The sequence below is a fragment of the Xyrauchen texanus genome, chromosome 39, assembly GCF_025860055.1.
Source record: "Xyrauchen texanus isolate HMW12.3.18 chromosome 39, RBS_HiC_50CHRs, whole genome shotgun sequence".
NCBI classification, from domain to species: Eukaryota; Metazoa; Chordata; class Actinopteri; order Cypriniformes; family Catostomidae; genus Xyrauchen; species Xyrauchen texanus.
In genome coordinates this window covers 33144063-33160119 of record NC_068314.1, presented here as the reverse complement: position 1 = coordinate 33160119, position 16057 = coordinate 33144063, and the positions used below count along the sequence as shown (strand labels likewise).

General features: G+C 38.3%; 1 protein-coding gene across 1 annotated transcript in view; it reads right to left on the bottom strand.

Annotated features, from left to right (window-relative positions):
* LOC127632504 (ephrin type-B receptor 2-like) overlaps positions 1-16057 on the bottom strand; it is a 209332-nt gene that overhangs the window by 119548 nt on the left and 73727 nt on the right. The gene's annotated exons all lie outside the window — the stretch shown is intronic.

Genomic DNA, 16057 nt, shown 5'->3' with positions numbered 1-16057 from the left:
AGCTTCATAGGCTGCTATTTCTGTCAGTAGAGGGCCCAAAGTTGCAAGACTTTGATGCTGGATTGGTGGTGGACCTGCAGCCAAAGGCAGCGGCGCCCAGGATTTAACCCCTGGGAATCAAGGCATCGGTCCGAAGATACAGAGGATGAATAGTGTTGTGGAGTAATAGTGTTTTTTACACCAAGAGTCACCACTACCTCTGGTGATACACTGCACACCAGCGTGCAAAGTATTACTTTGTATTATGGAGTCTGGAGATCCTTATTTCTTGTTGAAGGGGAACTCTATTCTTGGGACATGTTCCTTTCTACTGTTTCAACTGAATTGTATTAATATTGATAGTGTTTGGGTGCTTTCAATGGTTTGTTCGAATTCTGCATTAGCAAAACACAAAAAAAAAATGAAATTATAAATCTTTACACGGGCAAGTGACTTTTGTGCAAGGACAAGTGTAACATACATTTACTAGTCCGAAGGACAAGTGCCTCAAAAAGTTAATGTCAAGCCCTGACAGCAGTGCTGATTTAGGGACAAAATGATCTTTAGCACCACCTGTTGGCTAGCATATGTAATGTCAAAAAAAAATAAATAAATAAACAGAAGCTCTTACACTTTAGTTTAGAACGGCACTAACACAAGCGGTGTGCTACACACGTTTATGCATTTACATTTATGCATTTGGCAGATGCTTTTATCCAAAGCGACTTACAGTGCACTTATTACAGGGACAATCCCCCCGGATCAACCTGGAGTTAAGTGCCTTGCTCAAGGACACAATGATGGTGGCTGTGGCAGTGACTTTCTGATTACAAGTTATGTGCTCTAGACCACTACACCACCACCACTCCACCATTGAATCACACACACAGTGAATCGTCGGAGTGTTGATGGTGTCAGACCATCAGTGCACATGGAACGTCTCTTGTCCAATCAGATTTGAGAACCGGAACTAACTGCTGTGTATATATACACTCACCTAAAGGATTATTAGGAACACATACTAATACTGTGTTTGACCCCCTTTCGCCTTCAGAACTGCCTTAATTCTACGTGGCACTGATTCAACAAGGTGCTGAAAGCATTCTTTAGAAATGTTGGCCCATATTGATAGGATAGCATCTTGCAGTTGATGGAGATTTGTGGGATGCACATCCAGGGCACGAAGCTCCCGTTCCACCACATCCCAAAGATGCTCTATTGGGTTGAGATCTGGTGACTGTGGGGGCCATTTTAGTACAGTGAACTCATTGTCATGTTCAAGAAACCAATTTGAAATGATTCGAGCTTTGTGACATGGTGCATTATCCTGCTGGAAGTAGCCATCAGAGGATGGGTACATGGTGGGCATAAAGGGATGGACATGGTCAGAAACAATGCTCAGGTAGGCCGTGGCATTTAAACGATGCCCAACTGGCACTAAGGGGCCTAAAGTGTGCCAAGAAAACATCCCACACACCATTACACCACCAACACCAGCCTGCACAATGGTAACAAGGCATGATGGATCCATGTTCTCATTCTGTTTACGCCAAATTCTGACTCTACCATCTGAATGTCTCAACAGAAGTCGAGACTCATCAGACCAGGCAACATTTTTCCAGTCTTCAACTGTCCAATTTTGGTGAGCTCTTACAAATTGTAGCCTCTTTTTCCTATTTGTAGTGGAGATGAGTGGTACCCGGTGGGGTCTTCTGCTGTTGTAGCCCATCCGCCTCAAGGTTGTGCGTGTTGTGGCTTCACAAATGCTTTGCTGCATACCTCGGTTGTAACGAGTGGTTATTTCAGGCAAAGTTGCTCTTCTATCAGCTTGAATCAGTCGGCCCATTCTCCTCTGACCTCTAGCATCAACAAGGCATTTTCGTCCACAGGACTGCCGCATACTGGATGTTTTTCCCTTTTCACACCATTCTTTGTAAACCCTAGAAATGGTTGTGCGTGAAAATCCCAGTAACTGAGCAGATTGTGAAATACTCAGACCGGCCCGTCTGGCACCAACAACCATGCCATGCTCAAAATTGCTTAAATCACCTTTCTTTCCCATTCTGACATTCAGTTTAGAGTTCAGGAGATTGTCTTGACCAGGACCACACCCCTAAATGCATTGAAGCAACTGCCATGTGATTGGTTGATTAGATAATTGCATTAATGAGAAATTGAACAGGTGTTCCTAATAATCCTTTAGGTGAGTGTATACACATATATATATATATTAGGTATAGGCATTTTGTTAATTTTGTCTACTCAAGTACTCCGACCAAGTACTCGAGGGGCAATGACATGTACATAACTGTATATAAAAACATGTCTGATAAACGTCTTTGGCTGCTTCATCTTGTTTTTCCAGTGTATCATCTATTCATTAATATAAGGCGTCATATTTTGTCATTATGTGAAGATTCGTTGCCCAACTCAATGAAAGAATGCGCAATTTCCGTCTTTTATTAAATAATATCCATTAACGAGTCAAAGTTCTTACATTAAATGATAATAAAACGTGTTTAGCAAACATTTTGCAGAAACAGGTGTTCAAAACACAGTTAACTAAACTCTCTTTTGATTATCGTAATGATAGCATTGCAGCGTCATATATCAGTTTGGTTGGTATGAGATGTTTCTGACAATCAATGTACCCCTCAATATCACAACGTAATCAATCTCAAAATTGGCGGGCACATATTTTTATATACTATGTCAAATAAAAATTTCAAAAACTTGAAAACTAAAAATGCTGTTACAAATATTAAAAGTTTTGTAGAAGTTCAGGTTGCAAAGATTTCATGTGACTGTTACATTGTTACACATGTCCGAGTCAGCATCTGGATTAAAACTTGACGGTACCGGTCAGGTCGGATCACATGGGCTTGAGTACGGGCCGGGACCTCTAGCTAATATATGTGTATCTAGACTTGGAAATTACAAGACAGAACATAAACGCTTGAATCCCTGCAGTAAATCGTTGAGGTTGTCAAAGATATTTTAAGAAGCTCTCCTCACATGCACAGGCCAGATTACAGGAGGCATAAAGAGGGAACTAGGGTAAAATTCTCTTGCAAGCCTGCCAGCAGACCCTGGCACTAGGCATAGAGGCGGCTGGCACTGGCTTATGTTTTCTGGAGACCCCACATAGTTGTGCCAAGTGATCCTGGCCTCTGTTTTTTTTCTGTCTCACACTCTCTCTATTTCTAACTCTGTATAAGAAGATGTATTATTAATATAGCTCAAATTGAGAAACAGGTGATAGACTCTGATGTTTACAAAGTCATTCATGTTATGCTGTGCTGCCTTGTTTCTGTCCTCGGGCAGCATAAAAATGGATCCAGCATTAGCATAATTTAATTTCTTCCATCATGCTAGACAAAACGAATGAATTGAGCATAGTTTTACAATTGTGTGTGTGTGTGTGCGTGCGTGCGCGTGTGTGTGTGTGTTGTAAAATTTAAAAAGCCATTCCACAAAAAAATACAAATAATAATGTCATCATTTACTCACATCATGTCACTCCAAGCCCGCTTGACATTTGTGGAACAAAAAGGGAAACATTTTGAAGAGTGTTCACGTTGCTCTTTTCCAAATAACAAAAGCAGCAGGAACCAGGGACTGTCATGCTCAAAAAATTAAGTCATTCGACAGCCTTGTGTGAGGAACAGACTGCAATTTAAAAATAGTCCTCTCCGCTGTAGCTCTCAAATCTCATTCACATTTCTAAGTATGCTGAGCATTTGGTGTCATTGACATATTTTTTTGGAACTTGACAGCCATTGTATACCTTCGTCAAACTAAGAAAAAGGGTTTGGAACGACATGAAGGTGAAATCAAGTCTTAATTCCATTTAAAGAAAATGAACAATACAATCAAATTTCTGCATTAATCAAAGGGAAAGAAAGAAAAAGAAAGAATGAAAGAAAGAAAGAAAAAGAGAGAGTGAGAGAGAGAAAGAAAGAAAAAGAGAGTGAGAGAGAGAAAGAAAGAAAAAGAGAGTGAGAAAGAAAGAAAGAAAGAAAGAAAGAAAGACAGAAAAAGAGAGTGAGAGACAGAATAGAAGAAAAAGAGAGAGAGAGAAAGAAAGAAAGAAAAAGAGAGAGAGAAAGAAAGAAAGAAAGAAAAAGAGAGAGAGAAAGAAAGAAAAAGAGAGAGAGAAAGAAAGAAAGAAAAAGAGAGAGAGAAAGAAAGAAAAAGAGAGAGTGAAAGAAAGAAAAAGAGAGAGTGAAAGAAAGAAAGAAAAGAGAGAGAGAAAGAAAAAAGAGAGAGTGAAAGAAAGAAAAAGAGAGAGTGAAAGAAAGAAAAAGAGAGAGTGAAAGAAAGAAAGAAAAAGAGAGAGAGAAAGAAAAAAAGAAAAAGAGAGAGAGAAAGAAAGAAAAAGAGAGAGTGAGAGAAAAAAAGAAAGAAAAAAGAGAGTGAGTGAAAGAAAGAAAAAAGAAAGAAAGAGAGTGAGTGAAAGAAAAGAAAGAAAGAAAGAAAAAGAGAGAGTGAGAGAAAAAAAGAAAGAAAAAAGAGAGTGAGTGAAAGAAAGAAAAAAGAGAGTGAGTGAAAGAAAAGAAAGAAAGAAAAAGAGAGAGTGAGAGAAAAAAAGAAAGAAAAAAGAGAGTGAGTGAAAGAAAAGAAAGAAAGAAAGAAAAAGAGAGTGAGAGAAAGAAAGAAAGAAAGAAAGAAAAAGAGAGTGAGTGAAAGAAAAGAAAGAAAGAAAGAAAAATGACACCTACAGAGAAGCTACCTTTAGCTGACCTAGCGATAATTAGCGCAACTTTGTAAGCCCTGAGTGCGACACATATATAATAAACATGTATCCTGCTGAACATTACAAACCTAAGATAATCAAATTACATGGACGACCGTTTGATAGAGTGAAAGACACTTCTTGTTAAGTTTACAAGTATATATTGCACACACTAAAGCAGAATGGTACATGCACCAGGGACTTCATTGCCTGGCCTAAAGTGACTCCAGATGACTCCATTGTGGTTTCCAGCCAACTTGCCAGCGATCAAGACACAGGCGTTGAGCACTAAACAACCCAAAGAGCAGCCACAGAAATGAGTCCAAGTCTTGACCTTGTCCAATAGGGAAAACCCTTTTCTTCACCTTCAAAAGCTTATCGCAACATGAACTCAAAGTTTAGCAAGCCTATGATCACCCTAACCCTCCCTCCCCCTCGAGTGTCCTACTCTTCACTTAACAGCTGACATAATTTCCCAAATTAGTTGCCGCTTAATAAGGATTCTGACAAGAGTTTTGACGGGGCTGGGGGAGAAAGTCAAGCCTCTGTGATAACTCCTTTCCATCAAACGAATCAAACGACTAATTAAAAAAGTGTTCTTTTCTTGCAGCTTTTGTTCTTTATTCCCATGTAAGTCAGCTGATACACACTGAAATGATACCAGGTAGGATTGTGGTCATTAACACTTGCACTATGTTAGTGGGACTTGCTAATTTAGAGGAATGTGGAAGGCTCAGACATGTATCTGAGATGCCTGTCAGTGATAACAACACCTTAAAGCAGGTTATGTTTTCCGTATAGTTACAAGATAAAAGTGTTTTTATCCATCACTTAAGCTTGATCCTTTTCAATAGGCAGATATTTCTTGGGTCATGGGCAGCCATTGACCTTACCACCTTCCTGGATGGCCCATTCTTCAGAAAGTGGGGTGGAGATGAAGGGGGTTTAACAAGAGAAGACAGAGTGTAGCATCCCCTTGTTTGTAGCCTGTCACTTTGACTAATCAAATTAGGAATAATAAAAAAAAGACGGTTGATAATGACAGACTGAGTAAGCACAGGCACAGCGTGATGGAAGGAGAGGGGTGGGCTAAAGACTTTAAAAAAAAGCCCTTTAAAAAAGGCCTCCCTTTGTGCCATCTCGGCACCTCTACCACTCTTTCATCAGTGGTAAAGAGGAGAACCAAATGAGATATAATAAGAGACAAGCGATCAAGCACTGAGTGTGAAATTAGAAGAAACGTCTTAATTTCCACAGATTTTTCCATGGAATCTCGGTTGGAGTGTGGCTAAAGGGTGACCGTGTATTTTAAGATGTAAAAGAGCGATTCAGCATTAATTGGGGAGATCAGCCAAGATTTAGGATTGTGGCAAACCAAAATAAAAAAATATACAAAAATGCAATGCTCCAAGGTCTATTTTTTTATTAACTATGGAGGGTTGATCGATTTCAAAGAGGTCAACTGAAATCTATGATGTCAGAAGAAAATACAATAAACAAATGTAAATTTAATGGCTGTGTGTTTGGAATCAATGCTGTAACCACAATAAACATTAAGGGGGTGTAATAATGTAATTACATTACATTTTGTTTGAAAATGTATTTTAGAAATTATATGTAGCTCAGTTGGTAGAGCGGGTCGGCCCCTAATTGCCTGGTTGGTGGTTCAAATCCAGGCTCACACGCACACATATATATATATATATATATATATATAAAATATTCAGATAATTAAAATGCATTACATTCTTGTGGCAGAAGAGTTCATCATTGATAAGATGATACAAAAAGCTGCTTTAGAATACAATGTGTTGTTTACTACCATATTATTGAACATAAGCCAATCATTGGCACACAGTTCACAGATATCCAAGTGAATTTGTCAATCAGATTTATTATGAGGGTTTGTTTAAGGACCCGTCAATGTACACCTGTGTCAGACATGCTTGTGTAGCTTTTCGGGTGCGTTGGGTCATAAACATAAAATGTTTAGGTCACTGTATCAAGATAAATATAGTTTAATACTTGAGATCCCTTAGTTCGGATTTGCGCTCCATCAAGTGTTTTGAACGCAAGAACGTAACGCATGTTTGTGTTGTGCTGTCTGCTGGATGATTGTTTTGTTCACTGTATAAACTGAACATTGCCACACAGCTGAAATTTCACTTACTGCCCTCTGCAGTAAACAGGTGGTACTACAAGCTTGCATTTCTCAGGAATCTTCCTTATTACGGTCCGGGGGCATTGCGATTAATTGCGTTAATTTTTTTAACACGTTATTTTTTATCAAATTAATCACACTGAATTAACATCCTAATTTTATGACCATTAAGACATTTTGTCGTGTGGCAACATTTTCATGAAAATTAGGCTCCCCATTACTGCAATGCATAAGAAAACGTATGCTTTATTTTTTCTTTTTCTTTTCTTTTCTTTTTTATGTTGTAAAATCATTTTAGCAGTGTACTGAATTTCAACTGCTGTACAAATTTTTTTTTTTATCAATGATGTATTATGATTAATATGAAATAATAATAATATATATTTATAATATTATTATATTAATACATTTAAATATTTTACTCAATTAAAATAATAATATAAATATATTATTATATTCGTCTAATATTTAATTATTCTTCACCCATCTGACATCAAAGAAGATGATTCCTTAGACTCATTGGACTTCCTCCTGAATCTATGGCTAATGTACCTTTCGCGCAAGTGTTTATAGACCTTTATCGACTCAAGTGTGTTAGGACACAAACGATGAGCCTGGCTGCTCTCTTTTGAAGTCTATGTTAATAGGTCAGAACGTAACATAGAGGTGCCCTTTAGAGTTGGTGCACCACTGGTTCAAGGTCCTATTTACTGGCACCCAAATACAAAAAGCACCAACAAAATGAAGGCGCCATTAGGTCTAAGCGCTCGGGCCATGCTTTGAGGGTCACACGCAAATATAAGAAGGACCATAACAGAGACTGCTAGAGCACAACCTAGAGCTTCGGTCCACTGGATGGGAACACAACCTGGGACTTATGAACCCCACATGATTCAGATATGTTGATCCTTTCAATCATGACAACAGAATGAATGGATTCTGTGTTCCTCTTTTCTTAACCTTATATAGTCCTGAGACAAACTGATCATTGATGTCTATGTTAATAAGTAGTATTTGCTAAGCCATGCATCACTAGTCAAATTACAAATGAAATTTATGTGAAAAATCGGAATATCGCAAAAAACGATATACGCATAAAGCATTGCTCCATCACCGTGTGGTTAACAGAACAAAATAGTAACTTTTGGGGAAAATGGCACAAAGTAGAAATAAAAATGGGGGAAAAAAATATTGAACGTAATCAATTCCTTATGGTTTTGATGTGCAGACCAAGAGCTCCGATGAACTTTATGTTTGCTAGCGTTCAGCGGCAGATTCAATTTGACATGCTATGTGACTATATTGACAATATTCTCTGGGAAAATGTATTCACATGGCTTGTTGAGACAAATTCCCATTACTTTTTTGATGCGCGTCTATAATCCTATATATTAATATAAGTCATATATTTGGTAAATTTGTTTATTTATTTACCTGAAGCAAGCATGTTCATTTTTGATGCACATTTTGTAGATTTTATTAGCATCTATGTGTTTAGATTTAGATTTAGATTTATGCATTTGGCAGACGCTTTTATCCAAAGCGACTTACAGTGCACTTATTACAGGGACAATCCCCCCGGAGCAACCTGGAGTTAAGTGCCTTGCTCAAGGACACAATGGTGGTGGCTGTGGGGATCGAACCAGCAACTTTCTGATTACCAGATTACCAGTTATGTGCTTTAGACCACTACACCACTGTTTCAATCCAGCATTCCCAAAATTTGCAAGAAAATATGTGGATGGAAACCCAATTAGTATTCCTGTTCCTATTAGTTGTTGATAAAAGGTGTGTTATAAGCGATCAGATGATTTTTACATGTAAGACGATAGATCGAGCAAAAAAAAACATTGAAGGAGGGACCAGAGTATAATTTGGGGGTGGGCTCTGTTGTGACCTGTTAGCCATCCAGAACAGCCTAGCAACCACATAGTAACACACACACACACAAACAAAAAGCACTCAAACATGGCAAAGGCAAGCACTACATCAAATTTTGTTTGATATATTTAAACAGCTAAACTTTTAAAGACCTATGCGCACTGGCCTTCCGTCTTACTGTTTTTGCATGCATAAATGCGTCCTCTGAGAACGCCCCTTAATTTATCCTTAACGATGATGATTTTTTGGCAAGTGTAATATTTTAGCTAGCTATATGACTAATTGAATGTAAATAGTGTCTTCATTTAACATCATATTTAAATAAATGGTGATTAGTCAGAATTAAATTTGAAATGCCTTGTAACTTGCACTGGGAGAATGAGACCTGTGATATATTACACGTTTTTGTGGAAAGAACTTTTGGATCGATAACTCCCCTGCCACCCAAGAAGAGAGAAAGTTCAACTGAGCTGTAATCTATAAGTCTGCCTGACAGAGGCTCTCTCAACTAGACTGACACAGCCGAGTGGAACCGCGTGCTTGTGCTGAATTATGAAACAGGCTAGCTCCAGGGGACGAAGATGTTGGCCGCGTTCACGATTTCTGTTAAATTAATTGCTCCTCCGTGACACGGCTCTGAACTTTTATTTTGACTTCAGTATCTTTTACAAATAAACAGTCACAACCTTGTGACGTATACATGAAGCCGGCAATTAAAGCTCTCCCAGGGTTGTCATTTGTATTACACCATGTGTAACTAGTAGAATGGTGCTGATGAGGCCTTCTATGAAAAATGCTGACTCCACATCCCATTGCAATGCTGATGGCCTGTCTGTGAAGCATTTCTTGGACTCTGACAAATACATTGTAAATCTACATATATAATTCATACAGAGGGGAGAAGGGGAGCATGTATGACGGCTCCTCGGGGACAGTTACCCAATTTGCAGTTGTGGGAAATCTGACAGCCAGAGACGCATAGAGATATCTGTCCTGAGGGGACGTGTGGGACAAATGACATCCAGATATTTGAGTTAAAGTGCAGTGGGACTGCAACCCAAGTGAGGTACTGAGCTCCCCACTGTCAGTAAGAGTGACAGAAAGAGAGAAAGTGATTGAGAGAAAAGCAAAAAGTTTGACCTGACCTATAAACTGAGCTGTCTTTGGCAGTCAGCTTCAATTACCTCCATCCACTGGTAATGCACAACATGTGAAGTTAGAAAAACAAGCTTCCTATTGCTTCTTTAACCCTTGTCTCTCTCCTTCTGGATCATGTTTACATATCTCCCTTCATAGAAATCAGGGACATGACAAAAGTGTCACGCTGCCAAGGACTGCTTGTCTTAATCTTGACATGTGACCACACAGAGATTTGATTCTGTGATGAAGGGACCCCATTACTGTTTTATAGACTAAGTCAAATTGATACAGGGCATTCTGCAGAGGAACTGATTTCAGGACAATGCTTTTTAGGCAAGCTCTAATACGTTTTTGTTGGTAAACATATTATAACCAGGCAGTGACAACATTATGTAGCTCATGTCATGTCATTCATGGATTTAAATAAAAGCACAACAACTCTTTAAAAGATTGGTTAACCTCTCTTTTATAGTCTCTCATCCATGGACTATAAAAGGAGAGGTTAGGCAGTATGGTAGTCTCAGTCACCACTGCGTCTTTTTCCATACAATGAAAGTAAATGGTGAACAAGGCTATATTTCCCCAAACTTCCATTTTAAAACGTAAAGTTTCCTTATATAATGTGTTTTCTAAAGTATGTGGTTTTAGAGAGCCTTTCGTGCGTGGATGAGAGGCGTAAACGTAGCCAAATCAAATGAAAAATTATTGGTGTGGATGTGGCCTAAATGATGACAGAATTTCCATTTTCAAGAGAACTTTCCCTTTAACGGCAGACCCACATTCACGTTAATAGCAAATGTCGGTCAAATTTCATACCGTTGTTCATTATTACTAGAAAATCAGATGGTAGCTGTTCATTAGCATGTAAAGTCACAGATGATTCATGATAGTGTTTTGATCTGAACCTAGAGGCAGTCTCGACGGAGCCACACTATCACCACAATTAGTCACGCAAATGTACTGGCTTATTTGCATGTTCTGCATCAGTAAGCAACAAGTCGAGATGAATGACCATCACTGGGTTTTAACACAGACACATTTATTCACATTTGTAATGTCCACTGTAACAGCGTTTTCTAACTAAGCCGGTAATGGTTCAATTTGCAACATTATGAGGATGTTCACACACTATAGCAGTTACAAATTAAGAATACGTTTTACATACAACAGTCTTTAGACATATTCGGACCCTTTTCGTACTGGTTTTCCCTGAGGAGGTTGGGGAAATTTGTGTCTCATAGACGTACTTTGTGATTTTTATCTCATCCAAATCTGAAAAGTCTGTGTTTTTCTTACAGAACCTCTGTAAACATTTCAGAGCAAATCTGTGAAAACACTTTCAGTGCCGCATAACAAGTGACAACGTAGTGTGTTTTTCGATTAATCCTTTTTACGTGCCCTTGAAGAAGATGAAACTACTTCAAGCTTTTGCGGAGTTAAATTGTCAAGAGAAATGAATTGAGAGGTTCACACTTATCTCTGTAATATAATCCACAAGCCTGCTCAGACATGTTTTATTGAAAGCACTCTCTAAAAGAAGATTTTCTCAACCACTTTCTTTCAGATTGTTTTTAGACTGAACCGTTTTTGTTAATGTTTTTATGTGAAATAAAGTCTCATATGCTCATTTAAAGTAAAAAATAAATATATGTAGTCAAAGGAATATTGCGGGTTCAATACAACTTTATGCTTGCATTTGTGGCATAATGTTGATTACCACAAATATAATTTTGACTTGTACCTTTGCAAAAATTGAGGTTACAGTGAGGCACTAACATTTACATTTACATTAATGCATTTGGCAGATGCTTTTATCCAAAGCGACTTACAGTGCACTTATTACAGGGACAATCCCCCCCCCCCCGGAGCTACCTGGAGTTAAGTGTCTTGCTCAAGGACACAATGGTGGTGGCTGTGGGGATTGAACCAGCGACCTTCTGATTAACAGTTATGTGCTTTAGCCCACTACGCCACCATTACGCCACCACCACCACTTCCAAAGGAAGTGAATGGGGCCGATTTTTGAAGGTTTAAAAGTCAGAAATGTGAAGCTAAAAAATTTATGAAAGTTTGTGTTGCTTTGTCATGGCAACAAATATTTAAAATAGATATACAGTAACTTTACACAAAAAAGATTAGTAAGTGATTTCATCACACAAAAACCATCTTAACATGCATATTGTTTACACCTCGTGGCTATACTTTCACTGTGAGTATTTTAACGTTTACAGATTAACTTCCATTGTCAGTACCTCATAGTAAACCAGACTGTTTTGTTTTTTAAAGAGGGACGAGTCTACATAATTTTTTGAGGTAATCAATATTATGTTAATTCTGTGGACTGAGCATGACCTGTATTGAACCTGGAATATTCTTTTTAAAATGTCAAGGTATCATTCACTATCTAGGATGTAGTCTTAAAAAATATTTCGGCCCAAAAATGTCAATAAAAGATAATTCTATCAAAAATTTCTTTATTGATTTTCTTTAAGACATCCGAAATGTTAACATTTAAGTTTCAATAGGTATGATGATGTGCAGGTCCCAAAAAGTCTCGAACCTAAGATCATGCCAGAAGGCGATGACAGCAGGGAAGAGGAGCTTACTCCTTACAGAAGGACGGGACCTAAACTGGTGGTGTTGGGGGAAACCAACGCAACATATCGAACAATGAGAGACATCTGTTGTACCCTATAAGGCATAGGCTAGATTATGATTGGATGAGATGCCAGAATTGAATAAATGGATGACGTAATGCTTACTACGAGTCATCTGCGAGAATTATCACTTAAGGATTCCATTTCCATATGCATAAAATGTCAAGAGGTTGAAGTACATTGCACAGTTCACAAGAATGAAGGAATAAATGAATGAATGTATGAATGGATGAGTGAATGAATGAGTGAACCACATCTGGATTTTTTTTCCCTTAACAGCTCTGCAATGGGGGTTTGTTTTGCAAAGCTATTCAGTGCCATGAGAGCCAACTGTTGATGGAGTGCTCTATATTTTGACTGACACTGATACTTTAGTTAAGCCTACAGGGCTCTGCATGGGAGTAAGACAATAACTAAAAGCCTCTCTCTCTATAAGGTTTACACAATCCCACCTGTTTAGTGCTACTGCAGGGAACCACCATTCCCCGGCTGTACTTAATGTGTGCTATTTCTACTTAAAGACTATTCCCATCTCATTTCCTTCGAGAAAATGTATCCGCTCTTTGAAAGTATGTGGTATCAGTAGGGTTGGGAACCGAGAACCGGTTCTTGTTCAGAGCAAGTTACATTCTTTAAAAATACAAGAATCGTATGATCTTCGTGACTTTCGGTTCCATTAACGGTTCTCCAGCATGCAATTTTCCACCGATGTGGCTGGAACACCATCCTCAAATACTCTGACAGTGTTTCCAGCAGTGCATCTCTGCAGCAGCACTGCCCAATACTGACTCAACAGCGTCACACAGTTTTCTAGCAGTGTATTTAATTCCCAATCGAACGAGTCTCGAGCCCGCTCTTTTTACAGCACGAAACATATGCGCTTCCGGTACAGTTTGATTCCTGAAATAATTATTCAAAGGAGCCGGTTCTTTTGAATCAACAGCACAAAACATATGGTGCTTCCGGTATAGTCTGATCCAAAAAAAACATTCTAATGAGCCGGTTCTTTTCAATCTACAGCGCTTCCATTAAACAAGTAATCTTATACTGATGTGCAAGTTATCAATGTCCAACTCTAAATTAAATAAGAACTGTTGAAGTCTCACAAGCCTGAAATATAACATTAGGCTACAAAAAAGTCTAAACTGTCTAAACTGTTACCGTTTATTTAATGTTGACCTGCTGTGATTCTATTAAATCAAGCAGTGCAGTTACTGACTGGTTGTATGTTCATATGACATTGTATAATTAAAGATACACAAGTTATTGTAATAAGTGGACTTTTATAAAATAATAAATTAGATAATGAAATATGCCATCACATTTTATGCTGGTTTAGATTTGTTAATTTAAAATAGACTAAGGATCTATTATTGGATTGTCATATGGCTGTTAAACGTCTGCAAACACACCTTTTATAAGAAATTGAAGCGCAGCGTAGTTCTAGTGGGAAGACTAGCAGCTGTACATCATCGCACCATTAGCTGGGTAATTCCAAGCCAATCACATGTAAGCCGTTGCTTTATAAGTCTGCTCACAATCTATCACATTGCTGTTTCAGTGTGCTAACACAGGCAACCTCCACCACCCCACCACCACCAGTTGAGCCCTGTCCCACATGGGGGTGGCTCCTCGCCCCTGCCTCCTATCTCCGGCAGGACATGACGGTTCCGGGTACAACTCCCTCGGACCGCCGCACGGAGCCTACGCCAAAGAGAGACATTAATTTCTGTTTTACATTTATCAGATAAATGGCTTCACTCAAGCCTGCGTGTCTTCCCGATAGAACTGTATTACATTTTAATTAGTTATATCTGCTCTCTAGAAATCTGAATTGATCTCATTATTTGGTAACAGACAGGAGAGGGTAGTAAATACAATATGAATTGCATTACTCCTTTTTAAATAATTCTTAAAAAATATATAAAAAGTATAAAAAGAATTACTGGAATAGTTAATGGAACCGTTAAGGAACTGGAATCATTAAGAGGAATCGGAATCGATAAATTCCTTACGATTCCCAACCCTAGGTATCAGGCAACAGAATAAATGAAGGCTAGGGTAAGTGGGACCAATCACCAGCATTCCTTGCTGAAGAATCATTTCCTCAAGAGACATTGGGGCCATTTTGGAAGTATGCATTGTGTCAAAACCAAGTATAATTTCTGGATTTTAACACATTTCACACTTTAAATTTAAACATTCCTTCTGACGTGTGTTGCCATCAACAACGGTATTGAAATAATTGGACTTTTGCAGTTTTGAGTTGAAAGGATGAAAAAGATGTGGTGACGCAAAGCATGTGTAATTCCATTTCTTTTGTTAGAGAGAACGAGGAGAGGTGAATCTTATTTTGTACTGATTGAATCCAGATCCTCAGACACTGAGACTTTGGACCTCTTTGTTCTTTTATATTGATTGCTCCAATCAGTACAGAAAGAAAGCTGCGTGCCCTCAGGTTCGAAGAGAAGATGGTGAGCAAAATTATATCTCAGGAACTTTGAAGTTGCACAACCACAGTTCTCTATCCTCTTTTTCTCCCTCACTTTTTTCCTTTTTTTCCTCACAATCTTCCTTTTTTACGGCTTCCAGACACACACATGGAATAATTTGAACCATCCCTCAAAAACAGACACAGAAGCAAAAATAATTGAATTGAATAGGGAGTGGTTTTTCAGAAATGCACCAGCAAATTACTCTGGAATATATTTTCCTGATCCGTTCAGAAGAACCTGGTGTGGGGGAGGAGACAATGAATTACTACCTGACCAGCAGGTGCTGACCAGGCATGAATATAGATGGATGAAACCCACTCTTTGGGGTGCGATCTGGAAATTAATTGCATATATTATCGCTCTAATGATCAACAAAGATATAACAATAATGGATATTGTCACGCATGTCTTAAAGGAATAGTTCATACAAAAGTGAAAAATGCTGTCATCATCAAAAGGAAGAGTTAGGAACAATGTTAGTCTCAGTCACCATTCACTTTATGATATGCTGTTGGGACTTGGGACAAAAGTTAATTTCTTTGTGTCTTTTGTAAGTCAGCATTTTACCACAAGGAGGGTCTGTTGACGCCCCCCTCAAATGTAACTTTGTACACGTTGCCGCCAAGCTTCTGAAATGTCAGCTAATGATAACTAGATAATTTGGAAGAATAATACTGAAAGCAGAACAAGACAAGGAGTTCAACGCGGCACTTGCTGCCCCAAAACAAATCACGTGCATTCCATATTCAACGTGAAAAGACATATAAGATAAATATTGTGGAGGATGAGGATTTAAAAGATTTAAGGTGCATTGCAATAAACAGTAGTTCTATCAATCAGTCAACATCACACTTAGACTTGTATATGACTGGTAAATGTTTAATGTTACTATAATTGATGCTATTTTAGAGAATTTTCCATATTTCCATCTTGCACAGCCCTATTTGGAACAACATGAGGGTAAGAAAATATTTAGTTTTGGATAAACTATGCCTTTAAGTGCATCTTT